The 17,126-nt window shown below is 41.2% G+C and overlaps 1 protein-coding gene across 9 annotated transcripts in view; it reads left to right on the top strand.

Moving 5' to 3' along the window:
- SGMS1 (sphingomyelin synthase 1) overlaps positions 1-17,126 on the top strand; it is a 69,114-nt gene that overhangs the window by 22,442 nt on the left and 29,546 nt on the right. For 8 of the 9 annotated variants that reach the window (XM_081861913.1, XM_081861908.1, XM_081861914.1 and 5 more), the window contains exon 2: positions 8,493-8,551. The exons of the other annotated variant lie outside the window; for it this stretch is intronic. The gene's annotated coding sequence lies outside the window, so the exon portion shown is untranslated. The remainder of the gene's footprint in view (positions 1-8,492; positions 8,552-17,126) is intronic. 9 annotated transcript variants of the gene reach the window in all.

Raw genomic sequence — 17,126 nt, 5'->3', positions numbered from 1 at the left:
CCAGCACTTCCCAGCCTGCTTTGCTGCTTCTGCTCTCATGTGTCTTTGTCACATGACACGGTCCCCCACAAGGTCTGAGGGACAGTTGAAAAAGTTTGCTGACCCCTGCCCTAGTGGGTTACCTTGGAAGGAAGAAATTGCTGTTGTGTGAGGTCTGAATTGCATGCTTGAATAGGGCTTTCCCCCTTTCTCTTCACACTGCTCCATTCGTTTTAGTATTCACCCTCCATCTCTCCTTGCAGACTCCCCCACCTCCCTAAATTAAGCTGAGGGCCACAGGTTCCCCACCCTTCTTTATCTCAGTGAAACCTGATCATCAATGTATGTTGTTTGTATTAAATGGATGTAAATGTTGATAGCCATTCAGTCCCTTATGTACATATTTACTTATGCCGGAGTCCAGAGGGAGATAAGGCGGCCAAATGTCCTTACACCCAGTGGGCTATTATAGGAGCTTCTGGAGCAGCTTCCAATAAATATAAGAAGCTAGCTACAGCAGTTCATTTAATCAAGTAAAAACAAACCACCCAAGGCTGTAATCCTACTATACCTGTGACTAAGCTCCATTTAACTCATTGGGATGTACAGTTATCTTGTCCATGTCTACTCAGAAGTATGCCTTTAGTGTGTGTTGGTCAGGTCTAGTCAACATGGTGCTTTCCAGATGTTGTTGAACTTCAGCTCTCAGCAGCCCAAGGCAGCATGACCAATAAGCAGAGATGATGACAGTTGTAGTCCCACATCATCTGGAGCACATCACATTGACTGCCCCTAGTGTTGGCCATTGATGCTCTTTGGAACTTACCTGTTGTTTACACATTCTTTTTGAAAGTGAGTTGTGTTGAAATCAGTGGGATCTTAAAGAATTTTATTGGTTTTGATTGATTTGCATCTAACCCTTTCCCCATGGGTTTTAGAGCAGGATCTTAGCCTCACGGTGAGCCTGCAAAGTAGATGTAGACTGAGGAATGATGTTATCTCAAAGGCAACTGTTAAGATTCTAAGTTAAATTGGCTATTTGAACATGGGATATTACACCCACTTCTAACATAGTGAGAAAGTGCATTTTGGAAGTAAAACTGTTTCCGTTTTGGGGAATGTTTTGTAGTGGCATTATTTCATTGCCTGGCTTTAAAAAAACCCAAGAAACTGTTACTTTCTTCTAGATCATCTTGCACGGTAAATATGATACATGCTTCAAATAAATATTCTCCCAGCTTTAACAATTTATTGCCTAGATAAAGGAAGTCTCATAGCACCTGCCAGGTTTTGCAAACCTTCAATAAGAATAAATATCCTGTGCCAGACAAGGTGCCATTAAGGATTTACAAGGGAAAATAATTGAACTTATTTATCAAATTCTGGTTTCAGACAGCACGCAATTAGCAGTGTTCTTTCCATTTAGGAACATCATTATTTGCAATAGTATGAATAGTTTTAGTAGTGGATGCATATATTTTCACCTTTTTTTTTTTTGTTCTCCACTACAGAATTGATTATTGGAACTCATTTGCATTAGGACTCTCTTTTTTTAAAACCCTTCAACTTCGACATTTCTGTGATTTTCAAGAACGTAGCTGCTATTTTGTCTCATAGAAATAAAGGAAGACTAAAAAAAGTAAAGCAAACACTTAAGAGTTGCACATATGTAGAAATCTATATCCCTACTCTTCTCTTGTTGCTGATAAATGGATGGATTCGGGTTAATTTATTCAAAGAGACTGCGGACCTAAAACTCAGGTAGGGGTAATACAACATTAATCTTCACAACAGCCCTATTGAGTATTATTCGGTGAGTCTTTCTGAGTGCAGGGTCCTCAATAAAAGTCCAACATCCCATATACTGGACCACCGTTCTGATTCATAGTTAAGAAGCATAGAAATATATGTGTGTAAAATTTCACCAATTGACATGAAGGGTTTCTAGCATCCAATAGGCTAGATGTGATATGTTAGTAAAACATTTTTTCTCTTTTTCTGGCTGACCAAGTAGCAATAATCTCCAGCCAAGCAGGTGTGCTTATACTGTTGCTGGGGTTAAGTTACAACACTGTGTTTGCATAAGGCTGCAGTATGAGGATTGGTAGCTCAGTTGATAAGAGCATGGTGCTGATTAATGCCAAGGTTGCAAGTACAGGACAGCTGCATATTCCTGCATTCCAGGCATTGGACTACATGATTCTTAGGGTCCCTTCCAACTTTACAATTCTATGATTCTATGAAATCCAGCGGGTTCCCTTCTAGTTTAAAAACACACAGCTGAGCTACGGGTACTCATCTCCATTTTAAGACTTGGCACTCTCTGGGTGGCTTTAGGCAAGACAGGGTTGTATTCAAGTATATGGTCTTTCTCCGGGTATGAGGTTGAGAAAGGGGGGAAGCCTCCCAGGTGGGAGCTAGGAGGAGGAAACTCTGTATGTAGATGGAAGATTAAGATTAAATGATGATAGAGACCTATGTACATAAATATATAACTTCGTGTTTATTAGAATCAGTACTATTATGGCGGTTGTTACTATTTTGTTTCCCCCCTCTCTCCTGCCTTCTTTCCTTTTTTATATATTGTTCTCTATTATTTCTTTCTAGATTAGTTAGTTTCTTATTGTATAGTGTGTTGGAAAATCTTAATTAAAATTGATCATAAAGGAACAAATAAATAAAAAGTGGCACATTCTGATCCTGGAGGTAGCAGATAGCCATCGTATCATTGATATGAGTTTGTCCAATCCCCTTTAGAAGCCTCCAGGGTAGTGGCCATCACCACATCTTGTGTTGCCTAATTTCATAGTTTTTGCACAATGCGAAGAAGTCCATTTTGTCTGTTCTGAATCTCCCACTTTTTGACTTTATTGGTTGGCCTGAGGTTCAGTATATTGAGGGAGGGGTGGAAAAAGAAGCTTCGCCTAGACTCTACACCCTTGCAAGGTTTTTATGAACGTTGATCATGTTCCTCTGTAATTTCCCTTTTGCTGAACTACAAAGTGTTGAAACTGTGGACTTTTCTTGTAGAGAGGATGCATCCGTAAAGTTAGTACCTAGTATTTTTCAAAATCCCCTTACATGGTTGCTAACCACATGATTTAACATATTGTCTAACTTCAGCATAGGTTCAGGGAAGGCAATATTCATCCAGAGCACGGTGCACAGGAGGAGAGGCTTAACCCCTTCCCTATCATGCTTCTAATGAAAACCAAACCTTCATGTGACGGTATGCATTCCAGCTCAGCTTCTTTGAATGTGTTTTTGATTAATCAGTGTATTTCTGGTTTTTATGGAAGCCGCCCAGAGTGGCTGGGGAAACCCAGCCAGATGGGCGGGGTACAAATAATAAATTATTATTATTATTATTATTATTATTATTATTATTATTATTATTATTATATAATCCCCAAAGGTGCAATTCAGTATAGTGTTAAAATATAAAAGTGGAAATTCATGCCCCAAACCCCCTGAACCTATTCTGGGTTTCCCCCCAGCCCTCCAGAGCAGATTTTTTTTTGGGGGGGGGGGGAGACTGTGGAAGTCCCATTGCACGAGCGAACCTCATTCTACTCATACAAAAACTTAGTTGGATCCACCCACAGTGTTCTGGAGAGAATTGAATACATTGGCTTTCCCTTTTAACTTTTTTATTAGCCCTGTCATTTTAGATAAATTTCCTTTTATGAAATCAAATGCAACAGTGTTGGACTTTCCTGCCAATCTCTGAAAATGAAACTATCTAATTCTCATTTGCTGTTTAATGTTTCACAAATTACAAAATAACCGGTAGTGACTGATTTCTATTATTAGAAGGTTGTAATTTAAAATGTGTTTTTAAAAACGATATTTGTCTTGAATTCCAAATGAAGGCTTGTTCCTTAGAAACCTGACAAGAGAAGCCCAGGTTCATTGGTTTTTTTTTAAAAAAACAAACTTCTTTTGCACCCCTTTATAAGGTAAAGGTAAGGTAACCCCTGACCATTAGGTCCAGTCGTGACCGACTCTGGGGTTGCGGTGCTCATCTTGCTTTATTGGCTGAGGGAGCCAGTGTACAGCTTCCGGGTCATGTGGCCAGCATGACTAAGCCGCTTCTGGCGAACCAGAGCAGCGCACGGAAACTCCATTTACCTTCCCACCAGAGCGGTACCTATTTATCTACTTGCACTTTGATGTGCTTTTGAACTGCTAGGTTGGCAGGAGCAGGGACTGAACAACGGGAGCTCACCCCGTCGCAGGGATTCGAACCGCCGACCTTCTGATCAACAAGTCCTAGGCTCTGTGGTTTAACCCACAGCACCACCCGCATCCTGCACCCCTTTATATTCACTTTTAAATAGGCCATTCACTTGCTAAATTGACAGTTGTCACTTCCCATAGTTTAGGCAACAGTTCCTGTAAAAAACAAAAAAACAAAAAACCCAAAACATTTGAGCTAGAATCCTACTTCTGGAATATTTCATGGATAATTCTTTCAGGTACAATTATATTTCCATGTGAAGTACTTTGTTTTAAGCAAGGAAATGTTGACCCTGTTTGAACCAGATTAATTTCCCTGTGCGGTAACACCACACCTATATTCCCAACTGTTGATATTGCAGGTGAGATTCCTGTTGCAAGGACCCCCAGGCTGATAGATACGCGAGGTTCGCACAGACCAACGCTGTGACTCATAATGTTTATATTAATATTTTGTCTGATGATTACTTTGAATTTCGACATAATTGTTTGCCAGAGAAATGTCAGGTTACTCCCCCCCCCCATTTGCTGGCTTTTATAGCTTGATATTTTGGGTGAAGTTTTTTGATATTTAGTACAGTATAGCAATCAAATAATTATTCAGTTCATATACAGATACAAATATATTAAATTACTTGTGCTACATCCTGATGGTTGCAGGGAAATGGCAAATATTTTAAAATAGGTTTCTATCATAGCAAAAGGAAACTTGCAGTCCTTTGGTAAGGAAAGGGAATTGCTTTCTATTTTGAATTATTTCTTATGCAGAGGATAGCAGGTTAATGTGAGCTTATTTGGTCTTGTAGAAAGTGAGATGATGCTTGATTAGACAGAAACAATGTACTAACTGTAACAGTGACGAAAAGTTCACCTTGTACTGTACTGACAGAAGAGAGAGGAATGCTAAGAAAGGCAAAGCTAGAACAAAATACTTGCAGGAAACACAGGGAACACAGTACAGGTGAGGGGAAAAAAAATACTGTAATTTTTGCCCTATAGGATGCACTTTTTCCCCTCCCAAAATGAAGGGGAAATGTGTGTGCGTCCTATGGGGTGAATGCAGGCTTTTGCTGAAGCCTGGAGAGCGAGAGGGGTCGGTCCGCACTGACCCCTCTCGCTCTCCAGGCTTCAGGAAGCTCTCCGCAAGCCGTGGGAGAGCTGCACGACTTCGCGCAGCTCTCCCACGGCTTGTGGAGAGCTGCCTGCACCCCGAAGCCTGGGGGCGCGCTGAGCTCAGCGCCCCCCAGGATTCGGGCTTCGCACAGCTCTCTGCAAGCCGTGGGAGGGCTGCACAAAGTTGCACAGCTCTCCCACGGCTTGTGGAGAGCTGCCTGTTCTGGGGGCTGGGGTCGGGGGAAGCTCGGGCCGAAAAATACGGTAATAAAGAATTTGCCTGAAAGTGCTCACTAGCGTCTCCTCATCAGTCTGGGGGGAAGGTGACAGGTGGGGTGCTGCAGGATTCTACCCTGGGCTTGCTGTTGTTCAACATATTTATAAACAACTTGGATTAATGTATTGAGGGAATGCTAATCAAACGTGAAGATGACCAGTGGATTCAAGTTACGAGTAAGGAGATTCTGACTAAACAGGAAGAACTTTGACAGTTGAAAAGACTCCTATGAGAGGTGGTGGTTTCTCCTTCACTGAAGGTTTTTAAGCAGAGGCTGGATGGCCACCTGTCAGATTCCTGCATTTCAGGGGGTTGGACTAGATGACCCTTGGGCCCCCCTCCAAATCTACTATTCTATGATTATTTGACAGCTGCAAGCATGGAAGTGTAAACAGATATATGCAGAGGTCCCTCCAACATTTTTTTTGGGGGGTGGGGCATTGCGTGTGCATGATGTCACACGCCACCCCCCAACCTGGCCAGGCCGACTTGGCCCGCCACCCACCCACTGCCAGCTGCCTTACCTTCATGAGACGGATGCACCGGGGTGAAGATGCTTTGCCATGCTGCATACAGTGGTACCTCGAGTTACAGATGCTTCAGGTTACAGATTCCACTAACCCAGAAATAGTACCTCGGGTTAAGAACTTTGCGTCAGGATGAGAACAGAAATTGCATGGCGGTGCGGCAGTAGTGGGAGTGGTACCTCAGGTTAAGAACAGTTTCAGGTTAAGAACGGACCTCCAGAACGAATTAAGTTCTTAACCCGAGGTACCACTGTACATGATGGGAATGGCCAACTCCTATTAGGACTGTAGAGGTCAACATAAGGGAGGAAGACTGGCTTTCTTTGTATAGGGCCTTAAACTGGGAAGGAGCAGTAGGAAATGGTATTACCACTGATTTTGGAATAAGGATGGCGTTACTATCAGCTAATTGGAGATCTTCAGCCATCCCCAATTCACAACAAATAGGCAGAGTGCTGTTGCATGGTCTATACGATTTTTGTGTGTATGTGCCTTAATTTATTAACTGGAAAAGGGAACAGTATGTAACACATGACCCAAGATACCCTGGAGAATGTGCCAAGCTAATGAGGGTTAGTATGAAAGATTACAGAAATTACATAATGGACTTGGCCTAGATAGAGAATCTTCACAATCAGTACCAAAGCTTGGGTCACAGATTTTAGGATTGGGTAGATTGAACATTGAAAGGGGTTAGATTTAACTCTTTAACATTTAACTTCAAAATTTCCTTGGGTTGGCTAGGTTTATTATACAAGAGCTCTCGGTCAAGAAGATAGATTAGGCTTCAAGCGCTAACCCCACTTATCTGTTGAATTCAGTAGGATTTTCTTCTAAGTAGACATGATTAGAATTGCATTGTTAATGTAACTCAAGATGGAAAAGGCGAGTTCTTAATGCCTGCGCTACTCATAGGACATGTGGTATTAGATGCCACTGCTCCAAAATATGGAAGCTAGTGGTGTGTTCCCAGAGGAACACATGTCTAGTTGCAGTCTTTTATTTAAATCCATGAAATGTGGACTTTCTCCATTATATTTCCCAATAATTCATATTGTATCTTTCTGTGGAACATGGTGTGGATTTGTAATGGTGGCAAGGACAGCAGTTTCTCTATGTACAGCTGAATCAAATGACTGTTGGGGGCCCCATTCTGTTGAGCATGATAATACCATTGGCTTACTATTTGTTTCCTGTTAATTGGGCTTGTCACATTAGCATAAAGCACTGATTGCTTTGGATGCTAGGAGGATAGGTATGCACAGTAAAATGGTTCTCCTGTGACTCAGGCAGGGATATAACAATCCTTCATGCTGCACAGAAAGGTCAACATTTCCTTTCTTGCCTGAGTCAGCCACCAGATCGGAAAAATGTGGAAAATCCTTCCTGATCCCTAACATAGCAATCAATTATGCTCTGAGACCAAAAATAACATTACCCATAATATCAGTATCCGTTGCCGTTTCCTACTGCACATACTGCACAGCTTTTGATGGCGGAGGGAACTAGTTTGTTTTAGAGGTTATCAACATACTTTCCAAGTCATTATTCACAGTAAGAAATAACAGTAAAATTATGGCTATAAAACACATTGACGATGCTTCATTTGAGGGCAAAATCCAAAGTTACACTGGATTTCATCTGTGTTGTAGGCATCATAAGTAAAATTTCTAAGTTATTCCTAGTTAAAGTGTAACTAAATCTGGTACTTAAGTGCATTGGCGTAGCCAGGATTTAATTGGGGGGGGGGGGAGAGGCAGGCTTTATGTTTTGGTGGGCAGAACCGAGTTATCTGTGATGCAATTGGCCAGTTAGTTAAGCATTTTTATTTATTTACCTGAATGGGGGGCAGCTACCCCCTCTTCCCTATGCCCATGCTTTCAGCATCAGAAAAACCTGGCAAAGAAAACTGCTGGCCATAAAGAAAAATAATGCTTTAGCCTGTTAATGTATGTAATTAATATGGTTGGTTACAGTGCACAAGCCATGGGAGAAATAATAGTTTGAGAATATTTGAGCAATATCTTGCCTGAATCTAGGACCCCTTCAGGAGGTTTTTTGTTTGTTTGTTTTTTTACACAAAGATAAGCTGCCAGCAGGGAAGAATGCACACACCCTTGAGTGTTGTTTCACATGCGTAGTTTGGGAAGCCAAGCTGCAGCAAAAGTATTGTGTGTATGGGATAGGTAATGATGATAACCCCCTTTTGTGTATCCAGTGTTCAAGAATGAGAAACTAAGCAATGGGGAATGCATTCACTCTGAAAGCTATAATTATCTGAAATATTAAAAAAGAACTATAGGCTTACTCAATATCTCTCTCTCTCTCTCTCTCTCTCTCTCTTTCTCTCTTTCTAGAAAGAGACGTTTGAAGCTAAGAAGAAGATTAATCTCACATGGAAAATTGCATTATGATGGTAAATTCCCACTATTCTGTTGAGTTTGTTCAATTTAGAAAATAGAATGCACTTATCTGAAACTATGTCAATGGTTATTCTGGGACAGTCCGTGTAATGAGTGATTTCTTAAGGTGCTTTTCACCTATGTTGTTAATGTATTTTTTTCTTAATTTGCATAGCCTTTGGGAAAAAAGTGATTAAAAATTACAAATTTGTTTGCTGCATTTATACCTTCCTTTGAAGACGCTCAAGGCAGCATCAATAGTATTCTCTGCCCCCCCCCCATTTTGTTAGGCAGATTAGGCTGAAAAATAGTGACTGGCCCAAGGCCCCCTAGTGAGTTGCCTGGCTGAAGGGGGATTTGTGGTTTTGTCAGCCCTTCTATTATACTTATTCACAACTTGTTTTTCTTTTTCTTTTTTGCTTGCTATTGTTAAATTGCTTAGCTATTATTATGCAAGTGTGCATTTTCTACTCCTGTAAAGCTTTTCACTGATCAGTCAGTTAATTAAATTAAATTTAAAATATTTTGATTACTTAAAAGCTGCCCTTGAATTAATTGGGCAACACATAAATATACAAATAGTTTAAAAAGACTAAAAACCAACAACTGCAGACAATCCCTTTGTGGTTATAGTTGGAGCACAAAAAAGCGTAATTTCAGAAGACCAAAAAACTGACAACATGTATAACAACTGAGCAAAATGGGAATTTTGGATCTTAATGAAAGCCCATTGCTGAAAGAGGTTTCATTAACAATGAGCACCCTGCTCTCTCCAGTGTTGTTGCCCACATGATGTAACAGATTATATAGCTGCTCTTTCATATACTAAGTCAAATTTAGATGTATTAACTGTAAAGGAGTCAAAGTGTGGATGTTTCAGTGTGACCTCCACCTCTTATTTTAATGTTCCTACCCTCTAGATCAGTGTAATCAATGTGATGCCTTTCTGGCCTCGGTGGCCTACAATTCCTATCATCCCTATGCATTGCTGGGACCACTGGCAGAGGAATGGGGAGGCAGGGGGAGAACATCGCCCCTGGCACCATGGGGGAGGGGGGTTCCATCATGGCCGCCCCCGAACGCGCCGGGCACCCCCCCCCGTCGTGCCAGGCAGCGCGCCACGCCCCCAGGATGCACATAACGCCCCTGGAATGTGCGCCAGCCATGTCCCCGCCTGCTCTCCGCCCCAGCTGCCGGAGCATGCAGCTTTGCCACTGGCTGGGACTGATGGGTGTTGGTTTCCAACAGCACCAGGAGATCGCCATGCTTGTAACTTTGCTTATTAACGTTTTGAATCAATCACTTTACACAGATAAAATGTCATTTGTTCTGCTAGGAGGTTTGTGTGTTTTTCTATGTGCTCCCCATGCAAACTTGCACTGTACACAGATTGGATTTGGAAGGGCCAAGACTCCCATGTGTTCCCATCCCATGCTGTGAGGCAGAGCTATTCATGCAGTCCCCCCACCCTTTACTTAAATGCTGATTTTCTTACAACACGTTTTAATTAAGGGTTTGAGAAATAAGTAATTTGCGTTTCGCTTGGAGGAATATTCCTGTTCTGAATATTTTAACACATCTAAGAAAAATACTTGAGGCAATATTGGGAGGGGGGAAATGTAGGGTAAGAGAAGAGGAATTAGTTTTAGACCAGATGCAGCAGAAACCACCTTGCTTGGTTTCCCCCCAGTTTGTAATGGTGCATTTGGGATTGTATTGCTGTTTGTCTGCCACAGGGTTTCTTCAGTAGTTCATTCTATGATGACTGTGAGAGCACTGTAGGATGTTCATGCAAAAAAAATAAAAATGCTTTCTTGCCTAGCCTTATGAGAATAAATATAAGGATATTATTTTTTTGAGATCTGCTTTTAAAAATACTGTAATAAAACATCAAGTACAGCTTCCAAGATCAGTTGTCAGATAATGGTACAAGTAGAAGAAAATTACACATCTATGGACCCTACAAAATGTATAGCGGAAAATTAATACAAAAACCAAATAAAAAATAACACCTCACCCACCCCAAATTCAGTTGGTGTACTTAATTCAGAAATGATGAATGTTGATCCTGCTAGCTCCAGCCAGAGGTTTAGAGCAGGTTGGAAAAAGAGTTTGTCACTGATATGGAATAATTTGTCCTAGTTATTCTTCTGTGTCTCTAGAATAAAGACAATGTATCCTTAGGTACATAATAAAAAAGATTATGATGAATAAGTGATGCATTCTGGTTCTGATAAATAGACAAGTCTCCTTGTGCAGTCAGGGATATAATACTTGCTGCGAAAGAAAAATATTGAGTGTTAACATAAATGTAACAATGGTTCTTTTTTTAGTGTAGGAATATGCCAGTTGGGTGCAATGAACCAAATATTTGAAAAACTGTCACTTATTCATAGAGCCGAGCATACCATATGAAATTATTTGAAGGGTTAGACCTCCATGTACCTAGGTTTGTAAGACAGCCTATGTCAGAAAGGGTATCTGCAGTGTACATTAATTTCTGCTTGTACCAGACAGCACTCCACAATGGGTAGTGTCTCTTCTCATCCAGTAGGAGCCTACTTCTTCCCAAGATCTATTGGTTGATGAAGATTTCCATTCCCTCTTGAGTCAAGCCACCACTGGATCAGAGAGGAAGCGGGTAGCCGTAACATGACTGATGCTCGCTCGGAGGCTAGGATAGCAACCTTAGCCTCCCCAGCCCTTTTCTGTTGCAGCCTGTCAGTGGAAACAGAAAGTTTGGCTAGCTAGACCTGCCAGTAAAGAGCATGAATTTTGCCACAACCGTAGCTGGCTTCCAATGGGAAAGCCTCTGTTGGTGGTGGGTTAGTGCTGGCAGGCCAGCGCTAATGGGATGGTCTTGAAGGGTGAAACACCGAAAGGGGTTTCCCATTTTTTGTGGCATGATGAGAGTGAGGGCACTCTTCCTGGGCAATTTGTTGTAGATGGGCTTGCTTCTAGGTGAGAGGTTGTGGCAGCTGAGGCATGGGGTGGGAGGGATATGGGTTAACTTGGTTTATGGGAGAAAGTTATGCAGGGGAGCTGTATCTGTAGTTAGAGCATGAATGCAGCTTACAAACTCCTACCCAGTGTGGCTGACAGGTATTTTGTGATGTTGCTGTCGTACATTGTTTTGATTTACTGTATGTGTTGTATTTTTACTGCATATTTATTCTGTATTAATATATTCACTGTTTGGGGGGTCGGGGGGGGGTCAAAAAGCAGCATAAAAATAAACCATAATATAACCTATTTTAGCAACTATTAATCAGGCCTTGCTACCTGAAGGATTGGAGCTTTCCCTCCATGTTTTTGAATTTTTCTTTTGCCATACTTACTGAGGAATTGATCATTCTCTAGGAGAAAGGGAGGTTTGCCTCCCACACCCCTGCCTGTGCAGTTTCTATTAAGATAAGTTCCTGACCCCAGCCTCTCATACCACCCTCCAATTTTAAATGGTGCATTGTGCCTTTTTGGGACCCTTTGCCAATTTCACAATTTTAGAATTCCACTAGTGAGTTAAACAGTGGTGAAGTGGGTATGATGGTAATTGTTCATACTCGGTGTACAGTTTTACCTCGGAAGTTGAACGGAATCCATTCTGGAAGTCCAGAACGTTCAGAAACCAAGGCACAGCTTCCGATTGGCTACAGGAAACTCCTGCGGCCAATTGGAAGTCGTGGAAGCCCTGTCGGATGTTTGGGTTCCAAAGAACGTTAGCAAACTGGAAAACTCACTTCCAGGTTTGTTGCGTTTGGGAGCCAAAACGTTCAACTTGCAAGGCGTTCAGGATGCAAGGTACAACTGTATTATTGCTTGCTGCTATTCTCTTGATAGTATTGCATATAATTTCCCAGTGAACATTGCAGTCTCGTTCAGAGTAACATCCAGTTCTTGACTTGTTATATATTACAGTTCATAAAGTGCCCTTTCAGTTTCTGTTGAAATCCTGGCAGTTCAAGAGTTGCAAAGAGGACATGACAGTAGTAAGTTGCAAAGACAGTGTAATCACAAAGTAAATAAAAACTCCATTGCATGCTGTTTTGAACCTAATAAATGGGCCAATGTAATGAAACCTGTTTCTGGACATGTGCTGTATTAAAAGTGTAGCAATACTGACAGAGCGTAGAATTTATTCTGTTGAAAGCAGAGTAATTTTAACTGGACAGGGTATAGTATTTGTGATGTAGATGCATTTTCACTATGAGTTTTCCACTGAACTGGTAATAGTGTTGCAACTTGGTTACTTAAGCCTTTGAAAAAATAATTGGATTTCTCCCGTCAAACCACATCATGTAAACTAGCCTATGCTATCTATCTCATTCCTGGTAAGCACAGACTTACTGGATTATTGAACTGCTTGGAGTAGCAAGTCATTCCAGGAAAGTCATGCTAAACAAAATGAGCTCTTCTTTCCACAAAAAAAGAGCCCAAGCTCTTGTTGCTACTGGCATGTTGATAAGTACTACTAGTTTATTAACAAATTTATCTTGCACATCAGTAGTTCAGAGCAATGCCTCAGATTATAGGACTTCCAGTGACACCTATGATAAACAGCTCTGAGTACATCAGGTTCTTTCTCTTTCACAGCTGGCAGGGAGAAAGTCCAGCATGTGCTCTGGATTGTGGCCAGTGTTTAGAAATTTGGACTCTTTCATAAGATCACATCTTCTCTCACCTTTCTGTTGGTGAAGATGGAACTGGTTATTGACCTTTATGATTTGGTGCTAGCAACAGTAGTGAATTTACGGAAATTGACTTTGGTTCTGATCCAGTGGAAGTTAATCACAATGAAGTTCTGTTGAAACCCATAAGCCAAGTTAATTGCAGATCAAAGGCCTCTAGTCTATCTCAGGAATAATTCAAAGTGCATGCAGTAAGCAATGAAGTTCTGAATGGCTTGGGACCTGGGTTTCCAAGGGACACCTTCAAGCTCATGAACCTCATGTTTAGCTTTGGGCATACTGAGCCTGAGCAATACCCAATCCTGATCCTCATTAGTAATTTTTATTTATAATAACACTCTGGATTACACTTGCTTAGTACATACCATGTTCTAACTCAGTTTTGTAACTTTTTGGGGGGTATTCTGCTCAACATAGTGAAAAAGAGGGCAAACTGTGTTTTGATGCCAATTACTGTTTTTCAGTTCCCTGGCTAGGAAGTTCTCAGATGCTCAGATTCTGAGTCTCCCTAGGGAGGTGGTAGACTTGCGTTCCATGGAGGTTTTTAAGCCACCTGTCATGGATATTTGAGTCGAGATTCCTGCATGTCAGGGGGCTGGACTAGATGACCCTTGGGTACCACAGGCAACACTGAATTTGATTTAGTTCTTCACTTCAGCATTGTCGTAAAGCTTGTAAGATCTGCGGCTCACACCAATTGTTTTGATCCTATGCTGTTAACATTTATTTACTTTTGATTCCTATTGTTTGGAGTACTCCTGGAGCTGAAAAATGTGCTGAGAACCCAAAGAACTAGCAGTGTGTTCTGCAATACAACAAAGTTGGCAAACCACTGCCCCATAACATGTGATATATATATGTTTGCTTTCTTTAACTGCCACTATCCATAGTGTGATCATCTCTTCACCCTTGTTGAAAACCACATTTTTCAGTTCCAGGAGTACTCAAATCAATAAAGCTCTCAATACCTGGTGTAGCTACAGGTCTACCAATTGCTAATAGGAGAGGAATAGCCTTCAGTTTGTCATCCCTTCTTGAAGAAGTAGATATTGTGAATTTTATTAATTTGATATTCGTCTGTGTAATTCCTTTTCACAGTTTTGCTAAGCTGTCTGTGAGCATGCTGTTGGAAGGGCAGGATGTACTTTTAATAAATAAATAATGTGGCTAAGCCTGCAGTTAAGTTGTTGGTTAACAGAAAGATTTGATGGCACTTGGACTACCAAGTTTCAAGGAAATCACTGGAGATTGCTGGCAAAGTTCTCCCAGGTCAAAAACTTTGAGAATAACTTGGATGGCTCCTAAAAAAGCCTACCTGATGGTGGAGGTGAGCCTTACAAGTTCTCTGGTTCATTTCAGTCTCAGATTAAATTCCCTGCCTACCTTTCTCTCTCTCCCCTCCCCACCCTGGTGATATATAGGGAAGGAAGATCTATCCCCTTCCTCCATTTCCAGCACACTGGCACAAATGCCCTTGATATGTATGAACTATGACACCCTTTCTCCTTAGTATACAGTATAGCAAAACACTAGAGTGATGAAGAGGTGCTCCCATTTCTACATGCCAGTAACCAGTTGGAAGGTGGGGTGTTTGGAGGGCCCAGCAGGAAAGTTGTTTTAGAAGATGCAAGATCTGTTGTGCATGGAGGAACACATTTTCTAAGCCTTGAGTTGTCTTGGAAAATGATCACAACTCTTTCTGGAGGTTTTTTCATGTGTTTTTTAAGAACTTGGATAATTGCCAAGGACAGCAGAGGAAAACACATCTATCTCTTGGGATTTATTGATTAACATGCACCTTAACAAACCTTTCTCAAAATGAGCATATTTATTAGCTTGTGTGGAGACTTGCTCAGTGTTTTTGATGCAACTTTAGAAGGTGTATTTGTAAAAGCACACTGCTTCATCATAAGGTTTTGGGTAAGGTAATAAAGGTGGCATTTGTCTGCCACTATGGCAACGGATACTGACATGGAAATGACTGACTTGAAAGTATTATGTTATGATTCATTTCGGGGAAGAACTGAAACTGTTGCTGTTGAATATTGCAAATTATTCATGGCTGTACAATTCAACTGTTTTTGTTTTGGAGCTGTTGCCACAGCAAAGCATTTGGGGAAACACCCTTTTGGCTTAAGAAGGCTGAGGCAGGCTGCATGTAGGAAAGTGACTGCAATACAGCCCCTTATGCATTTTTTTTTTGGTCGGACCCTTCCCAGAATACCATCTGCTGTGTGTTTATTTAAAGTTTCTAGTTCTTACTGTTAAAGATGGCAGAAATGCTGAAAAGATTGAAGAGTTTTTTTGGTTTGTTTTTTTAAAGAGAGACCCAACTGTGGTTACTGTGCATGTAATCAGTCAAACACTTTCCAGAGTTTTTACAATTCTAGATCAGACTATTGTAAAGTATGCACATGCATCCCCCACCCACTAAAAATTGGCATTTGTCCTTTGTTAAACAATTTATAAAACAATACTCAAGTTAGCTGCAGTCCTGCAGGTTTTACACACACACACACACACACACACACACACACACACACACACTCTATTTAATGTTTGGGCTGAGTGCTCCTATACCTCACCCCTTCTAGTTTGTATTAAGCCGCCGTTCCCTGTTGCATCCAAACCAGGGAACCCTGGCTTAATGTCTGTATGTCTGTCTTGGCTTTTTTTCCTGGTTTGTTAACAGCATGAGGATGGGGAGTATAAGAGAAACTCTATGCATATAATGTCCATGGTATACCCTCTGCAGTTACTGGTAGCCTATCATGCAAGAAGATCACTGATCTGATCTTGTTCCAAACCACTGAAGACATCTGAATTCGAAAGGCCCCACATTCTCTTAGGTGACTTGCAGAAATCCTTATTCTGTATCTTTAGAAACCAATAAAAGTAACAACCCGATTCATAGTGTGCAATTGTTGAGAAATGTGCTGCTGAGAATAGGCATCTCAAGTAAAATCAGAATGGGTAACCATTTTTTATTATATATAGCCAGCTGATTCAAGGATCTTTATCCCAGAGAGGTGGGATAAAGCAGAGAGAACAGTGACTTGCCCTAGACATTCCATAAATATTGCAGCTGAGTAAAGCTCTTTAACCTGGGTTTTCCCACACCGAAATCTAGCACTCTGACCACCACTCCACACTTGTGTAGCAATGTGTGCGCCTGTTCCTGCTGTTTTTTAGTTTGAAACAGCATCTGTTTCTGTTCCTGGAAGCTGGTCAAATTCTTCCAGCATAGCTACATTCTTCTCAAAATGTATAAGGTTGGTCTTGTTGCATTCTGGGGCCCTGTATCTCAGTGGATCAAAGAATGTTCTTGTTTGGCTTGCAAACAGCGACAGGACAATCAAGCAAGGAATTTTCACCTCAGACCTTGTGCTGGCCGCCTACAAGTGCTTTGTCTGGCTCTTGCTAGATATATGCGTGTGCAGATATATGTTAACAAGATGTTGTAGTTTCAGTAAAGTACAGTGGTACCTCAGGTTAAGAACTTAATTCGTTCTGGAGGTCCGTTCTTAACCTGAAATTGTTCTTAACCTGAGATACCACTTTAGTTAATAGGGTCTCCTGCTGCCACCATACCGCCGCCACGCGATTTCTGTTCTCATCCTGAAGCAAAGTTCTTAACCTGAGATACTATTTCTGGGTTAGCAGTGTCTGTAACCTGAAGCGTCTGTAACCCGAGGTACCACTGTATTTTGTTTTCTGATGAGTTAAATGAATTTTCCTTAACTGCACTGCAATTACAGTTGTATTTTACCTATGTTAAGTAGCTGGAATTGTTTGTGAACATTGACTTTCAAGTGTCTCTATGTGGTGAAGCTTGATCTTCATTCACTCGCTGAAAAGTGATTGAGGTAGTTGAAATTTGGCACAGATACTGTTTTAACTTCCC

This window comes from Podarcis erhardii (genome assembly GCF_964252035.2).
Source record: "Podarcis erhardii genome assembly, chromosome: 5".
Lineage (NCBI taxonomy): Eukaryota > Metazoa > Chordata > Lepidosauria > Squamata > Lacertidae > Podarcis > Podarcis erhardii.
The sequence above is the reverse complement of the archived record's forward strand: the minus strand, read 5'-3'. Positions and strand labels throughout refer to the sequence as shown.